We start from the raw sequence: 13,375 nt of genomic DNA, 5'->3' as shown, positions 1-13,375 counted from the left end.
TGTCTTCTTGGGAAAAGCACACTATTTATGTGCTGCAGAGACCTTTCCCCTTTTTTATTGACAGGCCCAATTATGATCGGAGTTTGTTGAATATTTAGTAAATGATCAGTTCAAATGAACACATCTCCTTTAATTACCCAATCAGGTAACCAATGAACTCTCCAGAACCACTAGCAGTCATCGGAGGCAGGGCTGTGTGGGGAAGAGGCTGATGAGAAAATGTCTCTGAGTGATTTGAAGGACACAGAAGCCTTCAGATGCTGGGAGCACTGTGACCTAGAATCATGGTCTAACATGACACACAGTCTGAGTATTTATTATGCTTATTGCTTCTTTTCTGCCTCTCTCTGATAGAATGAAGAAAACCCCATGAAGCCAAGGATTTCTGTTTTGTTCATAATGTGCCTGCCCCATAGTATGCATTCAGTTAGGATTTATTGAATGAATGAATGAACTTGTTCATGAATGTAGTTAATGTAATTAATGCCACTGACTTGTACACCTAAAAATGGTTAAATAGTAAATTTTATGTTACTTATATTTTTCCACTCAAAAAAAGTTAAAAAAAAACAAACCAATCAGCTGACATGGATAGTCCTCGATTGCTGTAGTATTTGGAATAACCTCAGTAGATCTGCTCCGCTAAGGAATCAGCCCAGACCAGTTCCTCGTCCCAAGAACCAATGGAGGGTCAGTCAGTTTTGAAGCCCCTTAAGGGAAGTTTTGTTTAAGTTTTTAATTTTTCAGGGGGGCAGGGCTGGGGAGTTGGGACTGCAGAATAGCAGCCCCTTTTGGTTATAACCTTTCCCCATGCTTCCTCCCCCCACGCACCCTCACTCTCATTCCCACCAGAGATCTGAAAAGTGGAGTCCTCAAACTCTATAATTAATGATAAAACAGTTTTGTTTCCCACATTTCCCACCAGAAAAGACAGGAAAAGATCTTAATTTGCATTTTCTGCAAGTATTCCTCGTCCGCCATCTTCAGCTGGGTGTTCTGGCACTATGGCGACAGCAAACTCAGGCACTGCCCCTGGGACAGCATTGCATTACCTTCTCTGTTCTCAGAACTTCTTCCCGCAGTGGTCAAGAGTCCATTCTTGCCAGCGATGAAGTCTAAATGACATAGAAGCAAGAATTCCAGCTCAGAAAAGTCCTGCGAGATAGACTCAACAGGGGCAGAAGGAGCTACATTAGTTGTCTGCGCTGGGCAGTTTTCTGCTTTGCTGCTCACAAAATGCTTTATGATCTGCAGACAAATGTGCAGCCTCTGCAAAGCAGAACGTGCCAAAGTCTCTCGGCAAAATCACTACAGATCAAAGCGATTTTTCTTTGCCCTTCAAACTACTTAGTTTGCTTTTTAAATATTTGAACATTTTCGTACAAGTTGTGACTATGACACAAGGTTAAATACATCACTCCCCTTCTGAAAAGATCCTGACCTAGAAAAGTGACCCCCCAACTCTGACTCTTCTCTAAGGTTTGGGAGGAAAAGAGAGACTTAAAGGGATGCTCATTAATACAAGCCTTCAAATATATATATAATGCTAGCAATATTTTAGATGCTCAATTTAGAAAATATTCTATTGAATTTAGCACCTAAGTCAATGAACCAATATAAGTTGAGGAGCTGGTAACAAAAGAGATTTTGTAAAAGGCAGAAATGATGCATGCCATCATTCACACATTTTCTGCCTTCCATGCACATGTAGATTCAGATGAAGATGCAACTAATAGACGTCAGAAACCTACTTGCACTATTTCAAGTATTTTTACACATTTTATCTCATTTAACTTACAGCCATATCTACCTCTATCCACATAAATCAGGAAATCACTGGACTCTTCTTGAGGCAAATGATTTTGTTCTCAGCTAACTAATTTTCTCTGCTTCACTCTCTTTTTTTCTTTACTTTTCTTTTTTGAATTTATAGGAAGAAGAGGCTATTCTTACTTTATTTTAATGCTACTGCTTCTAAGACTCAGACACATTTTCAAGGATTCTAGTAGATAGAAAAATTGTGCTTTTGTTGAAAGACTATAAGGTTAATTATATCAAACTCTAAGCAATATTTTTAATAACTATATTTTATTATAAGTATACATTTTAGTTGGAATGTCACTACTGTATTTACTTTAATTGTATGTTTTGAGTCTGAGTTACAATAAAAATGCTGAGTTTGAGCTAAAACTGTCACAGAAGTGGGCAGAAAAGTTGAAAGGAAGTCGGGATAAGAACTACTGACTTGGGATCAGGCTCTTGGAAGAATGGGATATTCAACCAACCCCCTCACTCCTAACAACCTCAAAGCACCTTTTCCAACTCTCATTTTCGGAAAAAGTGTCAACGAGCACAATGGCTATATGCAGATTATTTCAGAACACAGCCTTGATTGATGTTAGCAGCATATCATTGACAATTTTCATTCTAGGCAAAACTATTTAACAAAAAAAAATTAGACTAGGTGTACTTTAAAAAGCATGATACTAAATAACACACATAGGTCACTGCCATATGGCTTGTTTGATAATACAACCCCATTCAGAAATTTTTGTATACTCCCATATGTGTAGGGACTATTATATTGCTGCAATTCCCACTCCAGTAACTATAATAAATAACTGTTGCGTTGTTAGAAGTTATTGATCAGTACCTCTGAAGGTGCAGATGAATAGATAAATTTCAGGAGAAGATAGATGATCCCTTGTATATGGGCCGTAAGAAACGGAATTTATCAGGGAACGCGAGATCTGGAGCATGAAAATCTGAATTTCAAGAATCCATTCTAACATTTACTGATTGTATGACCTTAAGAAGTTCATTTCCAATTTGTAAAACAAGAATAAAAATACCACTTGCCTTCTAGCCGTGTTATTGTGTTTTGAGAACAAGCGATAAGGAAAAACATTTTTTAAAGCTACAGTAACATAGATAAGTTAGTTGTAGTAACAAGTGTTTTTAGCAAGATTCTGATTTTAGTTTCCATTTAAATTTTTTCATTTAAAAATTTAGTTTCCAAATACTCATTTAAAAAATCAGAAAAATAAATATGAAGGAGAAAAGAAAAATCGTCTGTAGTCCTACCACCCTTCTTTACCTTCAAGCCTTTGCTCAAACGTCAGCTGCTCAGTCAAGGTTTTCAGGACATCGGGTTTAAAATTGTTGTCTCACCAGCTCCACACACACAAACCAGGCACTCCCTAACTATAGCATTTCAGGACATGTGACCCACTATTTAATTTATTTATTTGTGTATTGTCGATATCCCTCCACAGGAATTTGAGCTCCAAGAGGTCAAGGACTTTTTCCATTTTGCTCATTGTTGTGTCCCAGTCTTTGCCCATTACCAGCATTCAATAAATAGTTGTTGAATAAATCAATGAATCCAAACACAAGTACTATTAACATTTACATGAGTTTCTTCTAGTGTTTTTACATGTTTAATGCAATGAGTTTTGTTATTTTTAATACAAAGGGGGAAAAGTAACATTTATTAAATGCCAGGCACTATGCTAAGGATGTTACGTACTTTCTTTCATTTAATCTGTCAACAACCATGACAGATATTATCGCTAATTTATGAGTGAGAAAACCAAAGGCTTAAAGTGTTAAGCAACGTGCCCAGGGTCACAGTCCTAGTAAACTGAAACCGGATTCGGATCAAAGTGTGTGACTCTAACGTTTGTACAATTTCACTACATCACTGTGCCCTATAGTCGTACCCGCCATATATTTACCCATCTCCATCTTTTGCCACTTAGCTTTATATCCTGTCTTTCCTCATGTGATCACATTTCATTTCCTATTTTAATGGCGAAAGCTAACTGTAGAAATGAGGATCTTACTAGAGAGAGCAGTAATATTCATTGACCGAAGGTCATAAATATCTATCATTTAAGTGTTTACTTCTGGGCTTTTCTAAAAAATCATATTTAACCTAACCTCTGCTTTTGTCTCCCAACTCTTGTCTACCTACTGCATTTGCATTAGTTGGGACTCTCGGACTCAACCTAGCTGCTCCAGTGTCTTGTTTTTGAGGGGGGTTATTTATGAGAGAACACGGGATTGGCTCCCAGATTTGAAGCTGAACAGTTAAGCCTTGGAAAGGACGTGTCAGCTGGACCCTGGCCATCAGGGCTCTCTCGCCATCTCCTGCCTTTGAATCTCTGCCTATTGGCGTCATCCTCTCAGACCAGCTTCCTCCGTGGGAGTAGAAGACATAGCTGCCTTGGGTGCCCATCCTGGCATCTCTCTGACCAGAGGAAAAAGGAATATCTTTCTCCAGGACAAGTTTGAAAAATATTGGTAAAAAGACACTGATCCATCTGGCTGGGACCTTGTGTCTAGCCAAGGATGGCTCCGTGTGCCCAGGGGAATAGAGAGGAGTGATTGACTCAGCTTGGCCATGTGCCTTTCCTCTAAGCACTTTATGATTAGTAGCCCTCACGTGATTTTAGGAACATTTCCCCCAAAAAATGTCTGTTCTGAACAGATAATATATTGAATCCTCCACTGGAGGACCAGTCCAAACCCTGCCTCCTCCCTTAGCCACTTCAGCCTCATTATGAGGAAAGCTTCATGGACCACCTCTCATGTGGCAGGCACTGCTAGGTTCTGGAGATAGCCATTTACTCCTTCAGTCAGTCAACAAATCTTTATTCAGAGCCTCCTCTGCCAGGCACCTTGCTAAGTTGCTGGGAACACAATGGTGAGGAAGACAGATAGGACTCTGCCCTCTAGAACTTATATCCTATGGACATGACAGTCAATAAACAAGTAGATAAATGAAACAATCATAGGTTGTGAGAAGAAGTGAAGAGGATAACGAGGGTAGGCATGGGGAAAGCTGTCTGCCTAGGGTGTGAAGGCTGACCCCTCTGAAGAGCTGATAATAGAAAAATTACCCGACCCACTGTGTCCTCTTTATGAATCCCTCACAGGCCTTAGCACAGAGGCTGAACACATGAAGACTTGCTAAACTGAAAGGGAAACTAGGAAAAGGAATGCCTTGCTTACTGTAAAAATAAAGGACATTTTTTGAAGATTGAGACCTGCTGGGTAAAGGAGGTCACACTCCCATACGAGTTTTGGAAAAAACACATCATTTAGCAGTCATTAAGAAAAAATGTGTGACCTTAGGAACTGAAAGTTCACGAGGCTTCAATACACATTTCAAAACAAGCCTAAGAAATAACAATCAAACGTGTCATTGCTATACAACTCATTCAAAAACAAATCCACAACAAAAGGGGAAAAAAATAAGGGTGTTTTGCAGTCCACATACCTCAGCACAAAAGAACTTAAAGGCTCCTCTGAAAATCCAATAGGCGTGTTTATTTCTTTACAATGATCTTTTCCCCTGGATAAATTTGTTTCTATGAGTAACAAACATATACAGAAAATAAAAATTTCTATTTCAAGATTGGTGTGTACATATGCATGATATTTAACCACGTCGTGTCATGAACTCGCTCTCTCTACACACACATGTAAACGTGCTCACTTACCTAAAGGCAGGGTCGTGTGCGAAGGGCACAGTTTCAATCAGATAGAACTAGGTCCCAGTCCTGATTCCATTACTTATTAGCTGTGTGATTTTGAGCAAGTTATTTAACATTTCCAGACCTTATTTTTCATCTGTAGTGGAGATGATAACAATTCATACGTTTGTTCTGAAATTTTCATTAAATGTGTGTTGAGTGCTAAGCAGTATGTGAAACAGAACAGGCACTCAGTAAATGGTATTTATTATGATTATGTTTTAAGGTTCAGTATATTAGTAGGCCTGGACAAAACACAATCTCATTTTGACTACTCTTATATTCTGTGAAAGGCAAATTTAGTATGTTTGTCTGTTTGCCAGTGATTCTGACTACACTAGAAGTATTAAATGACAGCTACTGCTTCATTAATATATCAGGAATAAATTGGAACAGATACAGCTATGAAATAATTTAAGAAGGTTAACAGAGTCTTTCTGTTCTTTCTACTATAGACCAGAACAGAGAAGGGATAAGTTTAATTATTCATGTGTAAATGGAAGACCTAATAACATTCGGTCAAAGAAGCCCTTTTACAGGTCAGAGGGAACTTGTCCGTCCATGTGAATGCTGTTGCCTCCCTGGGTGTTCTGCTCGCTCCGGATCCATGGTCTGGTTCAAGGTGCTATTTGACTGGACTGACCTTTACCTCCACTCATCTACATTCCATCTTTCATCCTCACCTCCTTACTCACTCCATCTACCATCATTGCTCAGGTTTTAAGGAAAGAAGTCTTCACAGTTCTTTTGTTCCTTCAACAACGGCGACTCTTGAACGTCTTAAATTCTTATCACCTGTTATAAGTACCCGCAAACTTCCCCTTTGATCACTCTGCCTCAAACATGGAGTCCTGTATCATACATTGGCTAGTCCATGTCCCACCCACAGTAGAAATCCTGCTTGGAAAGGTGGGGCAAACAGTTCTTTAGGATGTAGCCAAGTCCTTATAGGTAGCTCGAATCTTAAGACAGGTTTTCACTAAACAGTTCATAGAGGTTATCTCTGGAGAGTACAAATAGAGGAAGGTGAGTGGCAGGGAAGGGAAAGAGGAGGGAGATTTTTATATTTCATTCACTTAAATTTAGTCAAAATCTGCCCCTCTATAAGTTTAGCCATCAGTTCTAGAATTATGTGGAATAAATCTTCCTCCAAACAACAGTTTCAAGTCTTCAAAGAAAACTACCTTGTTTTTTTTTTTATGTCTGCTCTTCTTCAAGCTAAGGACCCCTATTCCTTTAGATATTCCTCATATGATGAAGGGTGTACCTTTGTTGGTTACCTCTGCAGTATCTCTTTCCTCTCACTTCCCAGCAGCCCTGATTTCCAAGTGGGGCTCCATGTGGTTCTGGAGAAGCTAACTCCACTCCTGCTCCAAGGGTAGAGCACGTGGCCAAGGCGAACTTCTCATTTCCTGGCCAAAATGTTGGCATCAGGGGTGGCCCTTGACTTAAGCCAGACCAATCAGAGTAAGTCTCAGGACTCTAGCACACTGGTTCTAAGGTGTGGAATGGAGATGAAGATGCATGAAGCCTTGGGAATTGTTGGCGTCTATCTTGGACTACGAAGAGATGAGCCTACCTGAAAATGGTGCCAATCTCTAAAAATCAGGGGGGGAGATGGAGAGAAAATGAGTCCTGGTTGTACCAGGTAAACCCCCAAAAAAGCCTTGTCTGGAGGCAATTCTACCTCAGAAATATGTGGTTTTGGTTATGTGTCAATAAATTATCTTTTTTTGCTTAGCCCAGTTTGATTCTAGTGTTTTGTTACTTGCAACTAAAAATATCCTGACTGATGCACGTGAGATGACTCTTTCCTATGGTTGCCTTCCTTTGGACAAACTCCAGTTTGCCAATGACCTTCTTACCAGGTAACGGAAACCGTCCAGCACGGGTCACAGAGGGCCTCTAATGAGCCTGGATTAGAACGCAGTGTTACGTCTGAACCTGAGACGGCGCTGGAGTTTTGAGCATCCCAATTCCAATGACTCTCACCAGAACACTACCTATTTTCCCAAATCACTTACCAAAATGTAGCATGAGCCCTAAATCCCCAGGATCTTATGGGAGAGAAGAGAAAAGTATATTTCAGAACACACTTTCTGCTTAATTCTTTCTTACAGAAAGGCTCAATAACTTGTTTCTGCTTTAGCTTTCAAAACAGAATTACCAACTCCTTTCTTAGTTCAATTTTGTCACATATATGTAATGAACTTCAGGTTTTCAAATACAATTTCTATACATAAATATTGTGTAAAAAAATAAAATTTTGCTAAGCAAAGTGACCACAGTGTGTGCCACCATGTTGAGAGATTGCTACCTGTCTACAATGAGGTAGTAGCATCAGGGGGTCTCACCTATGGAAGACAGCTAAGTGGTCCCCAAGAAGCCTATGGGCACGACACAAAGGTCCAGGTTCTGGACCTTGGTTGGGCAGGTCCACAAACTAGACTTTCTGAGTGTATCTTCAAGGTGCAGACTCAGTGCAATAAGCACATGAGATAGACACGTAAACGAGAATGCCAATGCATTAATTTTTAAATGGAGATGACCCTTTCTGCCGGGAGACAGATGACCTGCATCAGAATACCATACCTGCTTTTGTAGAGACAGAAACTTGGAAAACTGGATTAATAATCAAGACAATTGCTGAGTGAGCATGAAATTAAGAGAAGTTGATTGTCTTGAGGACTGTTTTACCCAGACCGCCATGAGATCCTGATCAAATCTATCCTTGCACATGGGTGATAATATCTAGCTAGGGGCCAGAAGGACTGCAGCATGGGTACACATTACCAGATTTTTCTTTGCAGAATGACAGTAGCTAATACTTATATCTGTTGGTACTGACCATGTGGCCAATCGCTGTTCCAGACATCTTATCTAATAACTGATTTAATGAACTCTATAATGAACCTTTGCGATTTATGTTATTATCAGTCCCATCTTACAGATGGTAACACAGAGTCATAAAGGGGGTAAATAACTTGCTAAAAGTTGCATTGTTAATTAGGTGGTAAAGCTGGATTCATCACTTTGAGTCTATGCTTTAAATTGCAATGCTACATTGTCTCTTGAACACTGTGTTTTTCTATGCTTCACACCCATTTCTGTTGCTGCATCCTACATGCTACATGAATTACTTCATTTGACACCATCCTCTATAGATCTGATTCCTTATAATGCTGTCTCTAAAGTCTTTTTCTTAGAAAGTATATATATCTCTACATGTATATCTACACATATATCTGTGTATATAGATATATATATATATACACATGTGATATCGAAACTCTTAATCTCAAGTTCATGTGCCTGATGTGCAGTAAGCCGGAAACTGAGACATCAGTGCTTGGAGATGGAGAAAGTTTTATTCAAATTGACCAAGATGAGAAGGCAGGAGCATGGCTTCTCTCAAGTCTGCCTTAACAAGAGAAGAAGGCAGGGGGTCTTATAGAGCCACGGGGTGTGGCAGGAGGAGTTTGGAGAAACAAAGGAGTAATCCATATTTCTTTCACTCCCGAAAAGCCCCTGGGCATCGGTGGCAGCTGGAGGCTGGTAATCTGGTGATCCTTGAAGGCATTCTCTTTCTTCTGTAAAATAAGCTCGTAAATCCTTGTGAACCTTGAGTTACCTCTCAGGTTAAACAGGAAAACAGCAAATTGACAAGATTAACTTCTTTTCATAGCATATTCTTATTGAATATTCACAGTAACCCTTAGGTACCCAGCTTCATACACATATGTATATATACAAATAATTTTTAAAGAAAAATAGTCTATATATACATACATGCATGTGTGCAGGTGTGCATGTATAAAATTCTTACTGTTGCCTCCACATAAACCAACAAATATGAGCAGAACCATGCTCACATGGGCTGTTGGCCAGGACAGGGACTTTGTTATATTGCACTAGATAGCATGGTGATAGCTGTTAAAACAGGATTCTGCCTATACTTAAGCCTTCTCCAAAAAAGGAAATATTTAGTTTTAGGGAGGTATTTAGCCGTTACAGCAAGAAACATTAGAAAAGAATGAAGGAACATGCATTGGCCTCACATTAGCAAGTAATGCTATAGTCAGAGGCAGCTGCTCTAGATTTTAAAAATCTAACATGTTTTAAAAAAATAGAAGGACTGGCCCCATGACGTAGTGGTTAAGCTCGGCATGCTCCACCTCGGTGGCCCGGGTTTGTGGGTCTGAATCCCTGGCATGGACCTACACCATTCGTCAGCCATGCTGTGGCAGCGACCCACATATGAAGTGGAAGAAGGTTGGCAGAGATGTTAGCTCAGTGCTAATCTTCCTCAGCAAAAACAAAAAAACACAATTAAAAATTCACATGATTCCAAAGCCCAAATGTACAAAAGGTCACACAGTGAAAAGTCTCTCCTGGGCCCCAAACTCCAACACTTCGTTCCTCTCCTGAGGCAATTATCAGTTCTTTATTTATCCTCCCAGAAATAGTCTATTATCATTTTTTTCCTGTTGCATTTTTCCCTGGAGATACGTATTTGAGAATTTTTATCTTGTTTTACCATGCTTTCCTCTCTTTCTTTCCTATCTCTTCTTAAAGAAGACAAAGTCGACCTCCCCTGAGGACTTTCTGCCAAATGCCAACTTGCCGTTGGTTGATACTGGTTTTATCCTCTTTCCAACCCCAGTTTCTGCGCTACCTCAGAATGCGTCTGTGTGTGACAGCTGGTGGTCCTAGTCACCTTCCGATGAATGATGGACAGGACCAGGAGGAGCAACTGCTCCCCAATATCATTAACTGCAAGATTTTTGCGAGCTCAAAATTCTAAGAACTGACAGTTGCTTCCAACTGTTACCAGCTGTTAATTTGGCTGAGGCTGGTGGGGATCTGACTTTCCTTCAGCAAATGATCTGGGACAGCGGCTGGCTCACCATATATCTTCCTTTACAGCCTCTGTGACACTCGATTCCGAATTTCTCAGGCCTAAAAATAATATCCTAAACCCCATCCAGAGTCCCCACATCACTAGCCGTATGACCCCACAGAAGTAACTTACCCTTGGCCCTGCGTTTCCACCTGTACAGTGAGAGGACTGGGTACAACGATCTCTCCGCTTCCAGCCCTAGAAATGCCTTATGAATGGGGTCAGCTGTTGAAGGGTGAATGTCATCCCAGCCCTTTTCTCTTCCCTGGAAATCACCTGAAATCTGAAGGAGCGAAGCCTCTGGCCATGATTTTGAAGCAATACATCATGTGTCCCTGGATGGTTCTAGGGCAACTGCGAAGAGTTTCTGCTCTTTGCTGCCTTTGTCCTTAAGGGTTAAGAACTGCTTGTGTCATAGCTGCAAAAAACTCTTTCCTATTCCCACATACTGGCAAGTAATTTTTTAAAATCATTTACAGTTTTTGCGAGAACAGGATTAATTTTTTTTAAGTACAGAAAGTTGGTGGAAGAAGAGCAATCCCCCCTTTTTAAACCTCACCTGCGTACATCCAATTACTCAGTCATTCTCACAGCATTTGAACGCTGTTTTGAGTCACCGGCGTCATCAGAGCATCAGTTTTGAGCTGTGCTTGATGAGTTAGATGCATCTCCCTGGGGAAGGCCAACCTGGCTACTGTGACAAGGCTTTGCAAGTGGCAGGACATTGGGGGGCCACCTTTCGTGTTCTGAAAATCGATATTGTCAGGACACTGCAAGGAGTCAGGGTCTCAGGACTCAGGTACACAAATCAAACTCCCAAGAGACTAATATTCTAACCAGGTCGACCACTTATCTATTTGCAATGGGAAATGTACTTTATCTATAACCAGAATACTCAGGTCTGCTGTATAGACGCCACCTCCCCTGAATCAAGGTACCTGGGGAAAAACTTTTTATCAGAAGACTTGAATCTCGTGGAATTAGTAAAAGATAATATATCCAGCCCTGATAGATAGGATAAGATGGGCAATTTCTACTCCACAAGAGAGATTCCTAGAACGCCAGTGTCTCATATTTGGTTCAATTATTCGTTCCAGCAAACATTTATGAATCCCACCAGCAGATTGACTGAAACCGTTAAAGCTTTCATGACCCCTCACCGGTAAAGGGCCATCTCAAGACTGTGGGACGGGCCTTCATAATACGTTCACACATTCCTATGTTTTTGTAGAATTTGCTAAGGCATTTTTGGGATCTGACAAAGGAGGAGTTGACTGAGGGATATATTTTGGGGGGGGGGGGGTTAGTGGCTTACAATCACTTCTGTAAAAAGTTAAGTCCTTACTGGCTTTCCCATGCCAAAATAGCTTCTGGGAATACTCTACAGCCCACCGAGCCAGCTCGCCTAGCAATGAGACGTGAAGCTGTGGGGCCAGAAGTCATATCACCATATGAACGTGTCCTATTACATCCAAAGTATGTAGAAGAGAAAGAAGGTTTGAAACACACAGTCAGAAGCAAACCCACAGAAAATTCTTCCAGTCTTCACACATATGAAATGGTAAGTAGAACATTTAGTTATCTTTAATGCCTATTCAAAATGGAAGTTTTTCCCATCAGGAGTATACTTAGTTATGCAGTATATACGATTATAAATGTCATACTTTTTTTTCTTTCTTGATGGAAGTAGGTCAAGATAGAACTTATCAGAATCCATGTATTTATAGGGTGGTATTATGAACTATGAATACATCTGTGTGGGAATTTAACTATTTTATGCATCTTAATTATCAATATTAAAATTTGTTTTAATCAACTAAGCTAGAAGACTAAATTATCTTCCTATTCCCTGGGTTAAAAAACAAGACCCAACAGGGGCTGGCCCCGTGGCCGAGTGGTTAAGTTCGCACGCTCCGCTGCAGCCGGCCCAGTGTTTCGTTGGTTCGAATCCTGGGCACGGACATGGCACTGCTCATCAGACCACGCTGAGGCAGCGTCCCACAACGAACTAGAAGGACCCACAACGAAGAATATACAACTATGTACTGGGGGGCTTTGGGGAGAAAAAGGAAAAAAATAAAATCTTTAAAAAAAAAAAAAAAAACAAGACCCAACAATATGCTGCCTCCAGGAAACCCACCTCAGCACTAAAGACAAACACGGGCTCAGAGTGAAGGGATGGAAGACGATACTCCAAGCTAATGGCAAACAAAAGAGAGCAGGTGTTGCCATACTTATATCAGACAAAGTAGACTTCAAGATAAGACAGGTAAAGAGAGACAAAGGGGGGCAGTGTATCATGATCAAAGGGACTCTCCTCCAAGAAGACATAACACTTACAAATATCCATGCACCAACACAGAAGCACCAAAGTACACAAAGCAACTATTAACAAACCTAAAAGGAGACATTGACACCAACACAATAATAGTAGGGGACCTTAACACTCCACTTACATCAATGGATGGATCATCCAGACAGAAAATCAACAAGGAAATAGTGGATTTAAACAAAAAACTAGACCAGATGGACTTAATAGATATATATAGAACACTCCATCCAAAAACAGCAAAATACACATTCTTCTCAAGTGCACGTGGAACATTCTCAAAGATAGACCATATGTTGGGAAACAAGGCAAGCCTCAATAAAATTAAAAAGCTTGAATTATCTTCCTATTCTCTCTCTATAAAATGATAATGCAAAATTGTCTTACAGAGATTATTCAAATTTTCAAATACAGGAAAAATAGCATTATAGAAGTGTTTAAGCAGTTAATTAATAAAGATATTATGTTGTTTTTTTCTGGATTTTGTGAGTGTATGGTATTTGTCAACTTTTAAAAACTTACCAAGAGGGAACCCTAAGAAAAGTGAAATAAAACTTTTTTTAATTTAAAAATGCATTTGTGGTGATTTATTTCCTCATTCAAAAT

This window comes from Equus asinus, chromosome 25 (assembly GCF_041296235.1).
Source record: "Equus asinus isolate D_3611 breed Donkey chromosome 25, EquAss-T2T_v2, whole genome shotgun sequence".
Classification (NCBI taxonomy): domain Eukaryota; kingdom Metazoa; phylum Chordata; class Mammalia; order Perissodactyla; family Equidae; genus Equus; species Equus asinus.
The sequence above is the reverse complement of the archived record's forward strand: the minus strand, read 5'-3'. Positions refer to the sequence as shown.